General features: G+C 37.7%; 1 long non-coding RNA gene across 2 annotated transcripts in view; it reads left to right on the plus strand.

The window, feature by feature from the left end:
• Positions 1–1,271: 1,271 nt before the first annotated feature.
• Positions 1,272–13,252, plus strand: part of LOC140595316 (uncharacterized) — a 40,186-nt gene continuing 28,205 nt past the window's right edge. For both annotated transcript variants that reach the window (XR_011996809.1, XR_011996810.1), the window contains exons 1-2: positions 1,272–1,406; positions 10,198–10,279. This is a non-coding gene — a long non-coding RNA (uncharacterized lncRNA). The remainder of the gene's footprint in view (positions 1,407–10,197; positions 10,280–13,252) is intronic.

Genomic DNA, 13,252 nt, shown 5'->3' on the forward strand with positions numbered 1-13,252 from the left:
TTAAAAAAAAAAACCACAACAACAGTGTTTTCTCTTCCACAGCACCCATCAAAATCTTGGTGTAATAATTAACTCACTATTTAACATCTTAGTGTTTTCTGGAATGTATATTCTATGTAGCTATCTATAGTATTATTTTTTCAAGTCTATATCCACAGTATCTCATAGGGTCCTCTATGTAATTGGTAAATATTAAATATTATTAAATATTAAATTAGCTTTTTAATTAATAAACAAAGTAGATTCTATGGCTTGGAAAGGAAGGACTCTAACCTGTGCAAGCTGTGGCCAAACAGGAAGTTTATTGAAAGAATCTAGTTTATCAGGAATAAGTAGAGAAACAACAGTCCCATGGCTGGATAACATGGCAAACTAGAACCAAGGACCTGAATGTGGGCTGACATTTCTCTATCATTAGTTATTTTTGAAAAGTTTTCTGTGCCAGCTTTATTTTCCTCTACTTCACATTCACTTCCTCTGCAATGAAGAAATGTGCAAGCCAATGCTCAGGAAACAAAAATTTCATAGCATAGCCACCAGAAGTGAATCACCAGCTTTTTCATTAAGTCAGTTAAAAAATCCCAAGTAAAATATTTTTCCAATCTTGAGCTCTTTCCTGGGCCAACAACCATATCCTGGGACTTAAGGTTCTATGATTTAAAGCTAGCATGAGGTTTCTTGCAAGGCTGAATCTGAATTTCAAGTCATAAACTTAGCTTGCTAACCATTTTGAGAGAAGTACACTTAGTTTATTAAACTTTGTATTGTAGATGACTCTCCAGAAGGTCCCTGGCTATACCTGAAGCCAACTTGACAGTCATTTAATACTTTTCTCTTATTATAAGGAACAAACTTGCTGCAAATATTATTTTAAATAATGTATGCCAGGGGCTAGTTGCCCCATCTAATAATAGAAATATGCACACATCCATAAAATGAAAGGTATTTATAGAATATTTATAATCTACTGGAAGTTGTTTTTTTATGTTTAACTTCATGTTTCTATAGATAAATTTAGGGGTTTGTTACCCCTAAATTTTTTTTTAAAAATTTAAAAAAGGGTTTTTTTTTTTTTCCTCTGTCACTTTTAATGAAGACCTAAGTGAGTGAGCAGCCTCCACAGGCTGTAGTCCCAGGCCACCCACCCACTCTGACCTTTGGTCAAGAAGCTTCTGCTTCAGTGTGGGCTAGAGAAGGAGGGGTCATGGGTCCAGAGTGACAGATTATTGCTGACCTCTTCAGTGTGAGGAAAAAGGCCACAAGACCCTGGTGGGGGCCAGTCCTGAGTGCTCCCCTCCCAAGTTTAAGGCCAGGAGGGGAAGATGAGTGTCCAGCCCTTGAGCCCCTGGCTCTGGAGTGGCAGAGGGCAGTACGGCCGTGTCCTCGGAGCTGGCCGGGAGAAGCGGGTGAGCAACGGAAGCCATTGTCCCTGTGTGCCAGCTGTGGGGAGGGGAGGGCCTGCCCCCTGCTCAGTCCTGACCACACAGGGCCCTGGTCACAGGTCACTGGTGTAGGCGGGGAGGACGTCAGATGCTGCCCAAGGTGCAGTCCTGAGGCACTTAGGTGGACACCTAGCTAGGCCACTCATACTCATACTTATTTAACTGAATAAGTGAATATTCACTTAAATATTTCTTAATATTTAAGTGAATATTTTTATCATTATAGAAATTATATTTACATTGAAATAGTATTTATTATTGGATATGACTTTGACTCTTAAAGTAATGTCTTTCTCAGAATACTCAAAGGCAGGACTGTTGATTTAAGAGTACAATCACTTAGAGTAAGTCCATCTTACATGAGGTTTGTCATTGGTTTTCTAAGCTGGATGAATTCTCTACCTTCGGGCAGAAACTGAACATAATATAGCTACCACTATTTTAATGAGCAGAATTTAGATTTTAATTGGTCTCATTCTATGAAACTTAGTTTCCATTTCATTGCATTCCCAAGTCATAGTAAGAGCTAGCCTATTTACAGCAAAGCCTATATGAATGTAAAAAATGACTGATCTTATTAGGAATGACAAAATTTTTCAAGGTTTCTAAGGCCTTTTGTTGACTCATATCATGTCCAGCAATGATCCAGAATTTCTTTGTTTACTTCTCTACGGGTATAAGGTGAAGCTATTATAAATTAAATACTATTAATTTAAATATTAATTAATATTTAATAAAATCTAAATAAAATATTAAGGCTATATGAATAATATTAAACAATTTACTGTTATGTATGAAGAAACAACTTGTACTCAATTGATATATCACTTCATTGTCTCATTTAGTCAGCATTCATTCCTAATCAACAGCAAAATATTTTGATAAACTCTAATAAGTCAATCATACACAGTTAGAAATACTGTAGAGTTTTTTACTAAGTAAGAGAATGATCACTATTAGATTTAGTTTTCACACTATAGGAGAATTTTGATGTATGGAGAAGATGGAGAAATGGTTTTATTTATTCTGTTTCTTTTTTTCTTTTTTTTTTTTTAATTTTTATTTATTTATGATAGTCACACACAGAGAGAGAGAGAGGCAGAGACACAGGCAGAGGGAGAAGCAGGCTCCATGCACCGGAAGCCCGACGTGGGATTCGATCCCGGGTCTCCAAGATCGCGCCCTGGGCCAAAGGCAGGCGCCAAACCGCTGTGCCACCCAGGGATCCCCTATTTATTCTGTTTCTTAATGAAAAATCCATACCCCCTACCTACTCAAACCCCTAAACTCCAGCTCCCCAGTTCCATTTTCATCTTCCTACTCTGAGATGAAACTCTTTTTATTCCTCATCCTATCAGAAGTCAGCTCTCTGGGGTGCCTGGGTGGCTCAGTCAGTTGAGCAACTGACTCTTGATATTGGCACAGGTTGTGATCTCAGGGTCGTGACTCAGGGTCTTGAGATTGACCTTCATTGAGCCTGCTTAAAGATTCTCTATCCCTTAGCCCTTATCCCTATCTTCCCAAAAGAGTTTAGCTCTTCATGATTCTGAATAAACTTTGTCATATTCTCCAATTAGCTTCACCATTCTAGTGTATTCAATTTACCATACACATCAATTACAGAATTATTTCTTAATCGATGACTCAGTTATGATACTCCATAATTCCAAAAATTAATTATCAGCCTACTGCCAATTTATGAAGCCAAATGCTTAACTCTGGGTCTATTTGTTCCAACATATGCCATTTCAGCTTTGTTTTTATTTCTGAACTCAAACTTTCCTGACCATTCCCTATTTCTTAATTGAAATGTACATTTGTTCAATTTTATGCATTTTATCTCTAGAATTTTCCAGACTCTGGTAGACAAGCTATGGCAAATTTGCTCAAATTTACTTCTGACCATGTAATGAAGTTTGATCAGTGACTTATTTTTCGGTAGGAACATAGGTTTGGGTGACTATTCCTCACATAAATTCCACTGTGAGTGGTGAATAATAACAAAATATAACAGTAATAGAAAAGATATATAACTCTGACACTATGCTAAGTAGTGTTCTAAGCCTTGCTAGGAAGTCACTTAATTGCAAATGTTCTTTAGTCAAGCACAAAACAAGATTGTTTAGAACAATTGTTTTGTATTGTACTGAACAATGTTGGAAATGTAAATACATATGTTTTTAATGAAACAACAAATATTTTCTTTTATGGATATATAATATTAAACAACGACATATGCTTTAACATTATGGTTAAATAAAATCTTATATTAATTGATGCATGTTGCTTCTATATAAAGGATTATAAAATTTTTTCAAAGTACTTTTATCAGAAATTTATAATCTAAAGAGTATATTTCAACTCACTGAAATCTCCATATGGCCATTCTGAAAAAAGAAATCAGATTTATTTTATAATTTTATATTAAAAATTGCATTTTGGGTTAGTGGTATTGTCTACAAAATGGAGCTTTTTTTGTATACATATGAATTAATTATTTTTTACAAGCAAAATTGAATGTTTAAATTTTGACAGACATTACATAGAGTTATTTCCAAAATCATTTGTGAAATATTTAATTTACATCTAGAGGAATTAAATATTTTAAAACATTCTATTCTTCTTTCTCAACAATCAAAGGCATAATGCTATGTCTAAGAGAACTACTAGAAGATTCTCTCCAATCCCTTTTTCTCACTCCTGTTTTAAAACCTTGACTGGTCATTGGCCTCTGCATTCTTTTTCTTTCTCTTCATAGCTGGGGCCATGTCATGGTCCTAGTCCTCCAGGAAGAAGCTGGGTAGCAGAATATTAGCATGCAAACATTTGTTTTAACCTCCACAAACCTAAGACTCATGTGATTCAGACAGCTTCTGCTCCTCTAGTGGAGATCCACCTACTAAGTTTGACTGGTCCATTTGACTGTTACTGAATTTTGCCAGGAGGGTTTCTGGACCTTTAACCTCATAACCTGGGTTCCTGCTTCAAGTCACTTTGACTTTCATTTTTATTTGCACTTTTGTCTTTCCGGTTTAATAACTTCATTTATCTTAAGCCATGAGGCATATTTTCCCATTTTCTGCCTGGATTTTCGTATCCCCATTTTTGCTTCCTTCGTGTGTTTAGTTCATTTGTTATGTACACTTTCCTATCTCTTTGCAAAATGCCATGGACAAAGGCAAATAGTGTTCATAGCCAGGTGAGTGGGCAATGGGAAGGCAATTTTCAGAGATGCCCCAAAAGAATTCAGGTCTTTTATAATGATCTAAATATATTTTTGTTCCGGGCAAGAAATAACATAAAATGTACAGCAATAAGGCAAGAAAGTCAATCCAGAAGAGTTTAATTAAAAGGCCACTTGACTCCAGAAGGCAGAGCTGATGGAAAATAATTGAAATGAAGGTTGGAGGACTGAAATATGTCCATTCTGTACGTCGGACACTAACATGTATTTCAGCTATAGTCATATTAGTTGTTTTCATGCTGTTTACATCAGAGCATAAATAAATTGAATTCAATCAATTGATCAATCAACCAATCAGGAAATACCTCATATTAATATATGTCAAAGAGATAATAAAGAGTGGAACAGGGATCCCTGGGTGGCGCAGCGGTTTGGCGCCTGCCTTTGGCCCAGGGCGCGATCCTGGAGACTCGGGATCGAATCCCATGTCGGGCTCCCGGTGCATGGAGCCTGCTTCTCCTCCCTCTGCCTGTGTCTCTGGCTCGCTCTCTCTCTCTCTCTCTCTGTGACTATCATAAATAAAATAAAATAAAATTCTTTAAAAAAAAATAGATATTAAAAAAAAAAAAAAAAAAAAGAGTGGAACAGGGTATGATATTAATTAGGTAGCAATTTAGAGCCAGTAGTCAGTGGACATTATATTTCAGCTGAGAAATAAATGACAAAAAGTTCCTGCCATGTAAGCATCCAGGGAAACAAAGACAAAACAAAGGTGAATTATATAGTACAGAAACAGGTTTAGTTAGCAGGGAGTACTCATAGTGGTTTCAGTGAGCTTTGCCCAACCAGGCAGGAACTATTATTCAAGGGAAGAAAAATCCTTCTAATTATTTATACATATTTATCCAGCACCACCTTTGTACCAGCCACTCTACTAGATGTTGAACAGATAGAAATGAACAAGACCCTTTCTTCTTCCTCTAGCACTTAGTTCTAGTGAGTAATGGATAAATGGAAATATTACGGCAGATATTATGGCCATTGTGGATCACTCAACATCTACTTTTTCTAGTACTTTCTCTTCCTATAATGTAGAACTAAAATAATATACAGTTTTCAGATGCCCTGGCCTCAAATGGTCTATATATGATCAAGGTTCTGCCTTAGGAGACTTGTACGTCTCTGTGAACAACATATATTGAGAGATCACATAGGAGATCATGTATGGGGAAAGGGCTTTTGCATCTTCCCGGAGTAGTCACAGGAAAATGTCTCATGTTCATTCTCTAGCCTCATAGATGCAGAGCTGCAGGAATACAACTGTAGGGTTTCATCAGAGCAGTCTCATGGCATAATTGTGTATCTTTCTTATCTGTGCACTCCTAACAATTAGAATTTGATGAAGTTCCTTATCCTTTCTGTAAGAGGTCCTGTAAGTTACTTAATGCCCATTTTCTGGCAGAATTTAGCCTCTAATGCTAGATACTAAATTATCTCAAAACTTAGTAGCTAAAATAATGTTGTTATTGCTCCTGGCTTCTATGAGTCTGGAATCCATAGGGAAAATATCAGGGATGGCTTGATTCTGCTCCACAATATATTGATTCTCTGCTAGGAAGATGTAATGACTCAATGTTACTCTGCGTCAGAGGTTGGAGTCATTAGATGTCTTCACTCACTTGTCTGGCAACTGATTCTGGTTGTAACCTGGGACCTCAGCTGAAGCCATCACCTAGAGCACCTAATGCGGCCTCTTCAAGTGTCTTGAGACTCCTCACAAGACAGTAGTCTCAGAATATTCAGATTTCTGATATTAATATCTCACTATGTCTGGGCAGCCTCAAGCGGGTCCTCTACTCTGGTTCTTATGTTCAACTTGTTGGCCAACTACATCCTCATCTGAAATTTTGAGAAAAAATATACCTTCCTCTTATTCTTTGACAGAATTCACTCCCTTGCAATTGGAGAAGAACTGAGAACCGCACTTCTGATGGGGGACTGCACTCATCTTCTAGAGGCCACCTACAGTCCCTTGCCCTTGTTCTTCCCATAGGCCTTCCAACAGCCATGGCAGTTAGCATAAGGTCCTCTCACTTCAAATTTCTACCACATTTCAAACTTTTTTACTTTTGTACTTTGCCACTAGTCAGAGAAATCTATACTTTGAAAGGTTTTACATGATTCGGTCAGGCTCACCAGATGATCTCTCTTTTGACTAACATGAAGTCAAATGATAAAGTATCCTTAATTACATCTAAAATTTTTCCTTTCTCACATAACATATAATGTAATAACATAACATAACATAACATAACATAACATAACATAACATAACAAAACATAATATTAGTCAAGGGTGGATCTGATGTTCTCAGTGTTAGAGCAGGAAATTTTGGGGGACTAGCTCAGAATTCTGCGATGGTATGAATGTAGAACCTGTAATACCTTTTCTGACCCAGAACTAGAGCTCATGGACCATCACATCTGGCACATTCCACTGGCTATAAGTGAGTCACATTGGTCAACCCACAATGGACAAAGGAAGAGAATATTGAACCTACCTCTCAATGAGAATGTCAAAGAATTTGCTGACATATTTTTAAAGTACTCCTCTGTTTTGTACTTGCCTGTAATTACTGCCCATGATCAATATAATTACAATCTAGAAGTGTTGCATAGACTGCCTTGGACACACAAAACAGGTGCATTTCATCCAGACTTGGGATCAGGAAGGGCTTCCTAAAGGAGTTATGGAAGTTGACACATGGAAGTGAAGTAGAGTTCAGAATGCAAAAAAAAAGGGGGAGGGGGGGAGTGGAGGAGAGAGTGTTTTTGGCAGAGGTGAGAGGATGTGCAATGTTCCAGGCTTCAGACAAAATACAGCGCATTTGGAAGTAGAAAGAAGTTGAGTGTGACAGAAAATGCAGCATGACAGATAGGGGAGTGGAGGAAGTTGCAATGAAGATATAGCAGGAACCTGTCCCTAAAGGACTGAAAATCATATACAGGAGTTGAAATTAATGAGAAGTATCAGGAAATGCCAGTTCTTAAGATAAAGGACAGAATTATGGGCTGATTTGGGAGTCAATTCCTAGAAGTCTGAATGGGTGACACTTAGTCCTGCTCAGAAGTGTGATTAGTGGATCCCCACGCCTATCACAAGGTGATAAACAGTTCCTATGCCACCGGATGGCTTTATGCCACTCTAATCCCAGGGCTCAGCTGTGTGGTTGATACCCAGGTATTTGTCAGTCTGAATAGCAGCTCTGGCCACCACGATGGCCTTCTTTCTGGCATTGGCATCTGAATCTTATCCACACATTACCTGCTTTTACCAGATCTTGGAATCTTTGCTGTTTTTTCTAGCTCCTTGCAGTGAACCAGTGTATTCTGAGAGAGGATGTTGAATTACTTAATATGTCATGTGGTTGCATTCTGAGCTTCTCTGCCACTTATCCTTTCAGCCACACACAAATTTTCTGGATATTTAGACATCATTATTGTAATTATCAATAATAATAATGGATATAGATACCACTTCAGCTTTTTCAAGCCATTTTAAATTAATTTTTTATATTGTATCTCTCTCTGAGCTGCACCCTCTGTGTGTTCTGTGTGCCCAAGACTGAAACAGCACTCATCCTATGACCTAGCTGACTCCTCCTACTGTCTCTTTAAGTCTCAGATTAAATTATATCACTTCCTCATGTGCGGTTCCCACACCTCACCATAAATCTAAATTTCATCTTTTCTGTAACACCCTTTCATCACATTCTGTACTCTTTCCTTTAAAGTTAGAGATAATATATTGATTTTTGTTATTATTTGTTTTATGTCTGTCTCTCCAGGCCAGTATGCCCCCTCACAGGAAGTCTGCCTCTTACTAACCACTGCGTTCCTGGCCCCTGATAGATTTTTAATAAATATTTTCTAAATTGATGTATGATTTATTGGCACAGTTGGGGTATGGCATAGAAGTAGTGGTGAAGCGCTTGAAAAAAATGAAAAAGTATCTTAAGGATAATTTATAATTTGTATTGATTTGCAACATAAAGTATATATGTTAAAACATTGTCCTTTTATGTCAATACAATTTCAAGATTTACTTCATAACCACCTTACTTCCTTCCTCACCTTCAAGGATTGGCATGCATATGAATGTTGTTTATGGAAATTCTAGAGCTGCTGTTGGAATGGATAAACGTGCTTGAGCCTCTCCAGTAATATTTGTCAGGTGCTCAGATGAGCTGGAGTTCACCTGATCCCAGGTGTCAGAGTAGCTGGCAGCAAAAGGAAAGTCACAGCCAAGCCTCTAATCACTTCCTCTTACAATAGTATATGTAAGAGACTATAATGAAAATAAGTGTCAACTACCCTGTTTCTTTTCCTCTGTGGGACAGTGTACTGGTTGACAGTCAGGTGGATTCTCGCAGACCTGGGTGTTGTCTTACTGTGGAAGGAGACCTAAACTGAAGGCTCCTCCTTCTGGGATAGAAAAGGTTTTCCTCTCCCTTGCCCCATAAGGAGGTCTTGACAAAGGTGCCTGAAAAGGGAATGGAAGCAGAAGGTCTTGAATAAAAACCTAAATGAAGTCAACTGAGCCAGGATTACTCCCCTGTGAAGTGCCTGACCAGCCAGAAGGGTCATATTCCTTGACCGCAATTCCCCAGGGATGGCAGTACACCATCTGTGTATCTGGCCTGGTGTGGGCAGGGCAATTTCCCCCCATTACACTTGCCACAGAAAGCCTTTGTAATTGCCCATGGTAAGGCTTGGGAAACCATACATAGGTGTTTTGGGCTGGGAGCTGGATTTCTCCCATGTCGCCCAAGCTAGAACAGATCTTCCCTGGTTGCTTATCTTGTCAGTCATCATGAAGTGAATCAGTGATGTCTGATAGACATCAAAAACTTATTCTCCAAAACCAGATTTTGACCCTCCTGACAAACCGCTCTTCTCATAATATCCCCCTTTTCAATAAAAGAAACCTCCGTTCTTCTAGTTGCTCAACATAACTGGCTTTTGACTTTCTCTAATGTCTCAGGTGAATTCTTTATCTTACTCTGTCAACTCTCTGAGATTCCCTGAGGACAGGGTTCCTGCTCCCCACCCCGACACTACTACCCTGGTCCAAGTCAGCATTACCTGTCACCTTTATCAGATATCAACCCTATCAACATCATTCCTCACCTCTTATCAAGTCCCCCTGCTTCAACTTTGCCCTTCACATTCTAATCCCCACTAAGCAGCCAGAATGATTTTTCTTTTTAATATAAATCAAATCATGTAACTTCTCTGCTTAAAATTTCTAGTGGCTTCCTATATTCCTCAGAGAAAATCTCAAAGTTCTTCAAATGTCTAAAATGCCTTTTTTGATACTCCTTTAACATCTTCTGCCGTGGCTTGAATGTTCATGTCCCACCAAAATCTGTGTGTTGAAATCCTAACTCCTGGAGATGGTATTAGAAAGGGACACGTTTGGGGTGTGATTAAGTCATGAAGATTAAGGCCTAATAATTGGGATTACTTCCCCTATAAAAGAGACTTCACAGAGCTTTCTTTCTTCTTCAGCCAAGTGAAGATACAGTGAGATGAATATCCATGAACCACGAAGTGAGCCTTCACTGCCATGGAATTCCCAGACTCCAGAACTGTGAGAAATGAAATGCTTGTTGTTTATAAGGCACCCAATCTATCATGTTTTTGTTATAATGGCCTGAACAGACAAAGGCATCTTCTCCTGCCTATACTCTCCTTGCTCACCTATTTAGCCATAGCTTTGCTCTTTTTTCAACTCGCTGGAGATTTTGCGGTGTTCCCCTCTGTCTGAATGTCTTTTACCCTATGTCCATATGACTCTCTTCTTAATTCAAGTGTCTCAACAAATACCATCTCCTAAAGGAAGTCTTTGGCCACTCTGTGTAAGACACCACCGACGTATATTTACTCTTAATGTCTGTCTTATATTAGATTCCTCCCAGAGAGGGCCTTGAGACAAAGATGTGGATATAAGTTGAAGAAGAACATGATTGCACATTTGGAAGCAAAATAGGAGAGCTGAAAATTAACATAAGGTGCACTAGTGAACAGGCTAATGCTGTGGTAAACTTTGGAACTCAAGAGACTTCACAGAGCAAATAGCAGAGTTGTCCCACCTGAGAGGAAATGAGGCTTGGGTATTTAACCACCATTCTTCTCATCACTTGAGAAGAATTTCTCCTGAGGCATTATATCCTCAGCTTTTTATCCCTCCCACTTGTAGTTTCAGTGTACTTGGGCAGCCAGAAAAAGATCTCAGTCCTATATTCTCACAGTAGAAAGCCTTTGGATCCATGTGCAAGGAGACAGTAAGTACTGATATGTGAGTGGGGTTCTGACAATTCATATTATTTCCTCCCTTATCATTTAATATATTATATTATCTATTTTTCTCCTTTATGGAAATATAAACACCTTGAGAAGAAAAACATTATTTTGGTTACTGCTCTATCATCAATCTCTAAAACAATTCCAAGTATTCGTCAGTTTCTCCCAAATTGTTATTCAAATGAATAAAATCAGAGTTAGAATCCATAGTTCTAGATTCTCAGACTTGACCTCCTCCTAATGGGCATGCATTATGCTGGATGTTTGCAGGAGACATGAGGCATCACATTATATGGTTTATATAACAGGAGTATAGAAAGATTTTCAGGAAATTTTATCCATTCAATAACAGAATTCTATGACTTCTTGGTTTCTCTTTTTGTTAAATCTCTTTCAGAGGAGGGAAAAGACTACCTATAATTTCAATATCTACACCTTGAAGCATGTTTAATAATGGATGTTTATTAAAAATTCTGAGTTTATAAACTTTCTGAACATCCACACATTTGAACAAAGCAGATGCCCTCTACTCTCCTGGGATCCATGCCAGTACAGTTAGTGAAATGAACTTAAGAGATCCATGTAGAAGCAGATGACCTATTTGAGAAGCATCCTTGGAGGGGAGGCAAATTTGAATCTTGGACCCACTATAACCGTGGAATTTGGAAAGTTGATCTCCCTAAACCTCAACATTAATAGAACTGATGCATTCTAAGCATTGAAGCCAATGGTCTGACTTACTTCTAGAAAAAAATCTGTCACTGGAAGAATAATCTACCATTGTTTTCTTTAAAGCAACCAATTTATATGTATTTCTCATACTGTAATTATATCAATATTAATTACAGAGAATAGTTCTTCAGTTTCCCCCTTTTCATCATGCTATAAGTTGAATATCATTGTCTATGATAGACTATAGAAGTCCTAAGAATAAATAGATATGTCTCATTAGTTCATTTATCCTTAATCTTCCTATGAAAATGTGTAAAGTACGGTAGAAAGTGGACACTTAACAAATCCTGAATAAATGAAAGAGGGCTACTTATGTCTTCCAAATTTCTTTCAAACTTCTATGATAAACAGAAAAAAATATTTATAAAAGTTAAAACAGTGGTTTTATAAAGGAAGGGTGCTTAGTGGCTTTTATTTGTATTGTATATGAATAGCTCCTGGAGAATAAAACGTGAAAGATAACTCAAAGATTTTTATTCCACATTTTAATATACCAAATTCTGGTCAAAGCAAAGTTGGAATGGAAAAAAAGTAAATTTAGTTTCAGCTAAAAATGTCTTCTCACTTCTATCTATCCTTTTACCCATCCTTTATATCAAGATAGCTGTAAAACCTCTTTTTGGTAGTTGTTTGTTTTACTTTTCTAAATTTTAACTGTTCTCCCCCCAACCCCCGCAGATCCTCCAATCCGGATATCTTTACTAAATAAGTGTAAATTCTTAAATGATAAAAGTATTAGCTAATTATATATTTGTGTTTTTTTATTTTTTAAAATTACATATTTGTGACTGCATATTCCCCCTTAACAATTTTTTCTTCTCTATCTTAATTAATCTTATCAAGAAATAAATGTGACAGACAGAAACGATGATATATGCTTCCAATCTCCTAGTAATGTGGAGTCTATTTCCCCAACCCTTTAATCTGGGCAGGACTTGTGACTTGCTTTGGAAGTGTCCTTAGAAAGGACCTGTGTGAATTCATAGTCTAAGTCTCAAGAGTCTTTGAAAATCCACATTTGGAACTCTGGCCACTAGCCAAACCAATAAACACTAGACTACTCTTCTGGCAGGTGGGAGACAAGGTGGAGATAGGCCCCTGTTGGCCTCTCCATATTACGTTTCCCTACAAGGCCATCATAAAACACCCAGCCCCAGGCTAATAGCCAGCTGATTGTAGCTGCATAAATGACCCTGCTGAGACCAGCCAATAATATTCCATAGCAGAAAACCACCTTGCTGAGCCCAGCACATTGGGTTTATGAGATTTTTAGTTTCAATAGGCAGGATTTCTCACCTATCTGATGTATACATGCTTCATTATCCCTGAAATTGTGAATTTAATGGATTTTCCTTCTGTAATTAAGTTATATTTTATAGCACAGTTGGCATTAAGATAGATTATCATGTGACTCAATCACATGAACCCTTCAAAAGTTTTCTCTGACTACTTTAGGAAGAACACTCCAGAAAGATTGAAAGCATGAGGGGATTAAAACTCAGGGGAGCTTCTTCATGGCTAAATCTGA

This window comes from Vulpes vulpes, chromosome 14, assembly GCF_048418805.1.
Source record: "Vulpes vulpes isolate BD-2025 chromosome 14, VulVul3, whole genome shotgun sequence".
NCBI lineage: Eukaryota > Metazoa > Chordata > Mammalia > Carnivora > Canidae > Vulpes > Vulpes vulpes.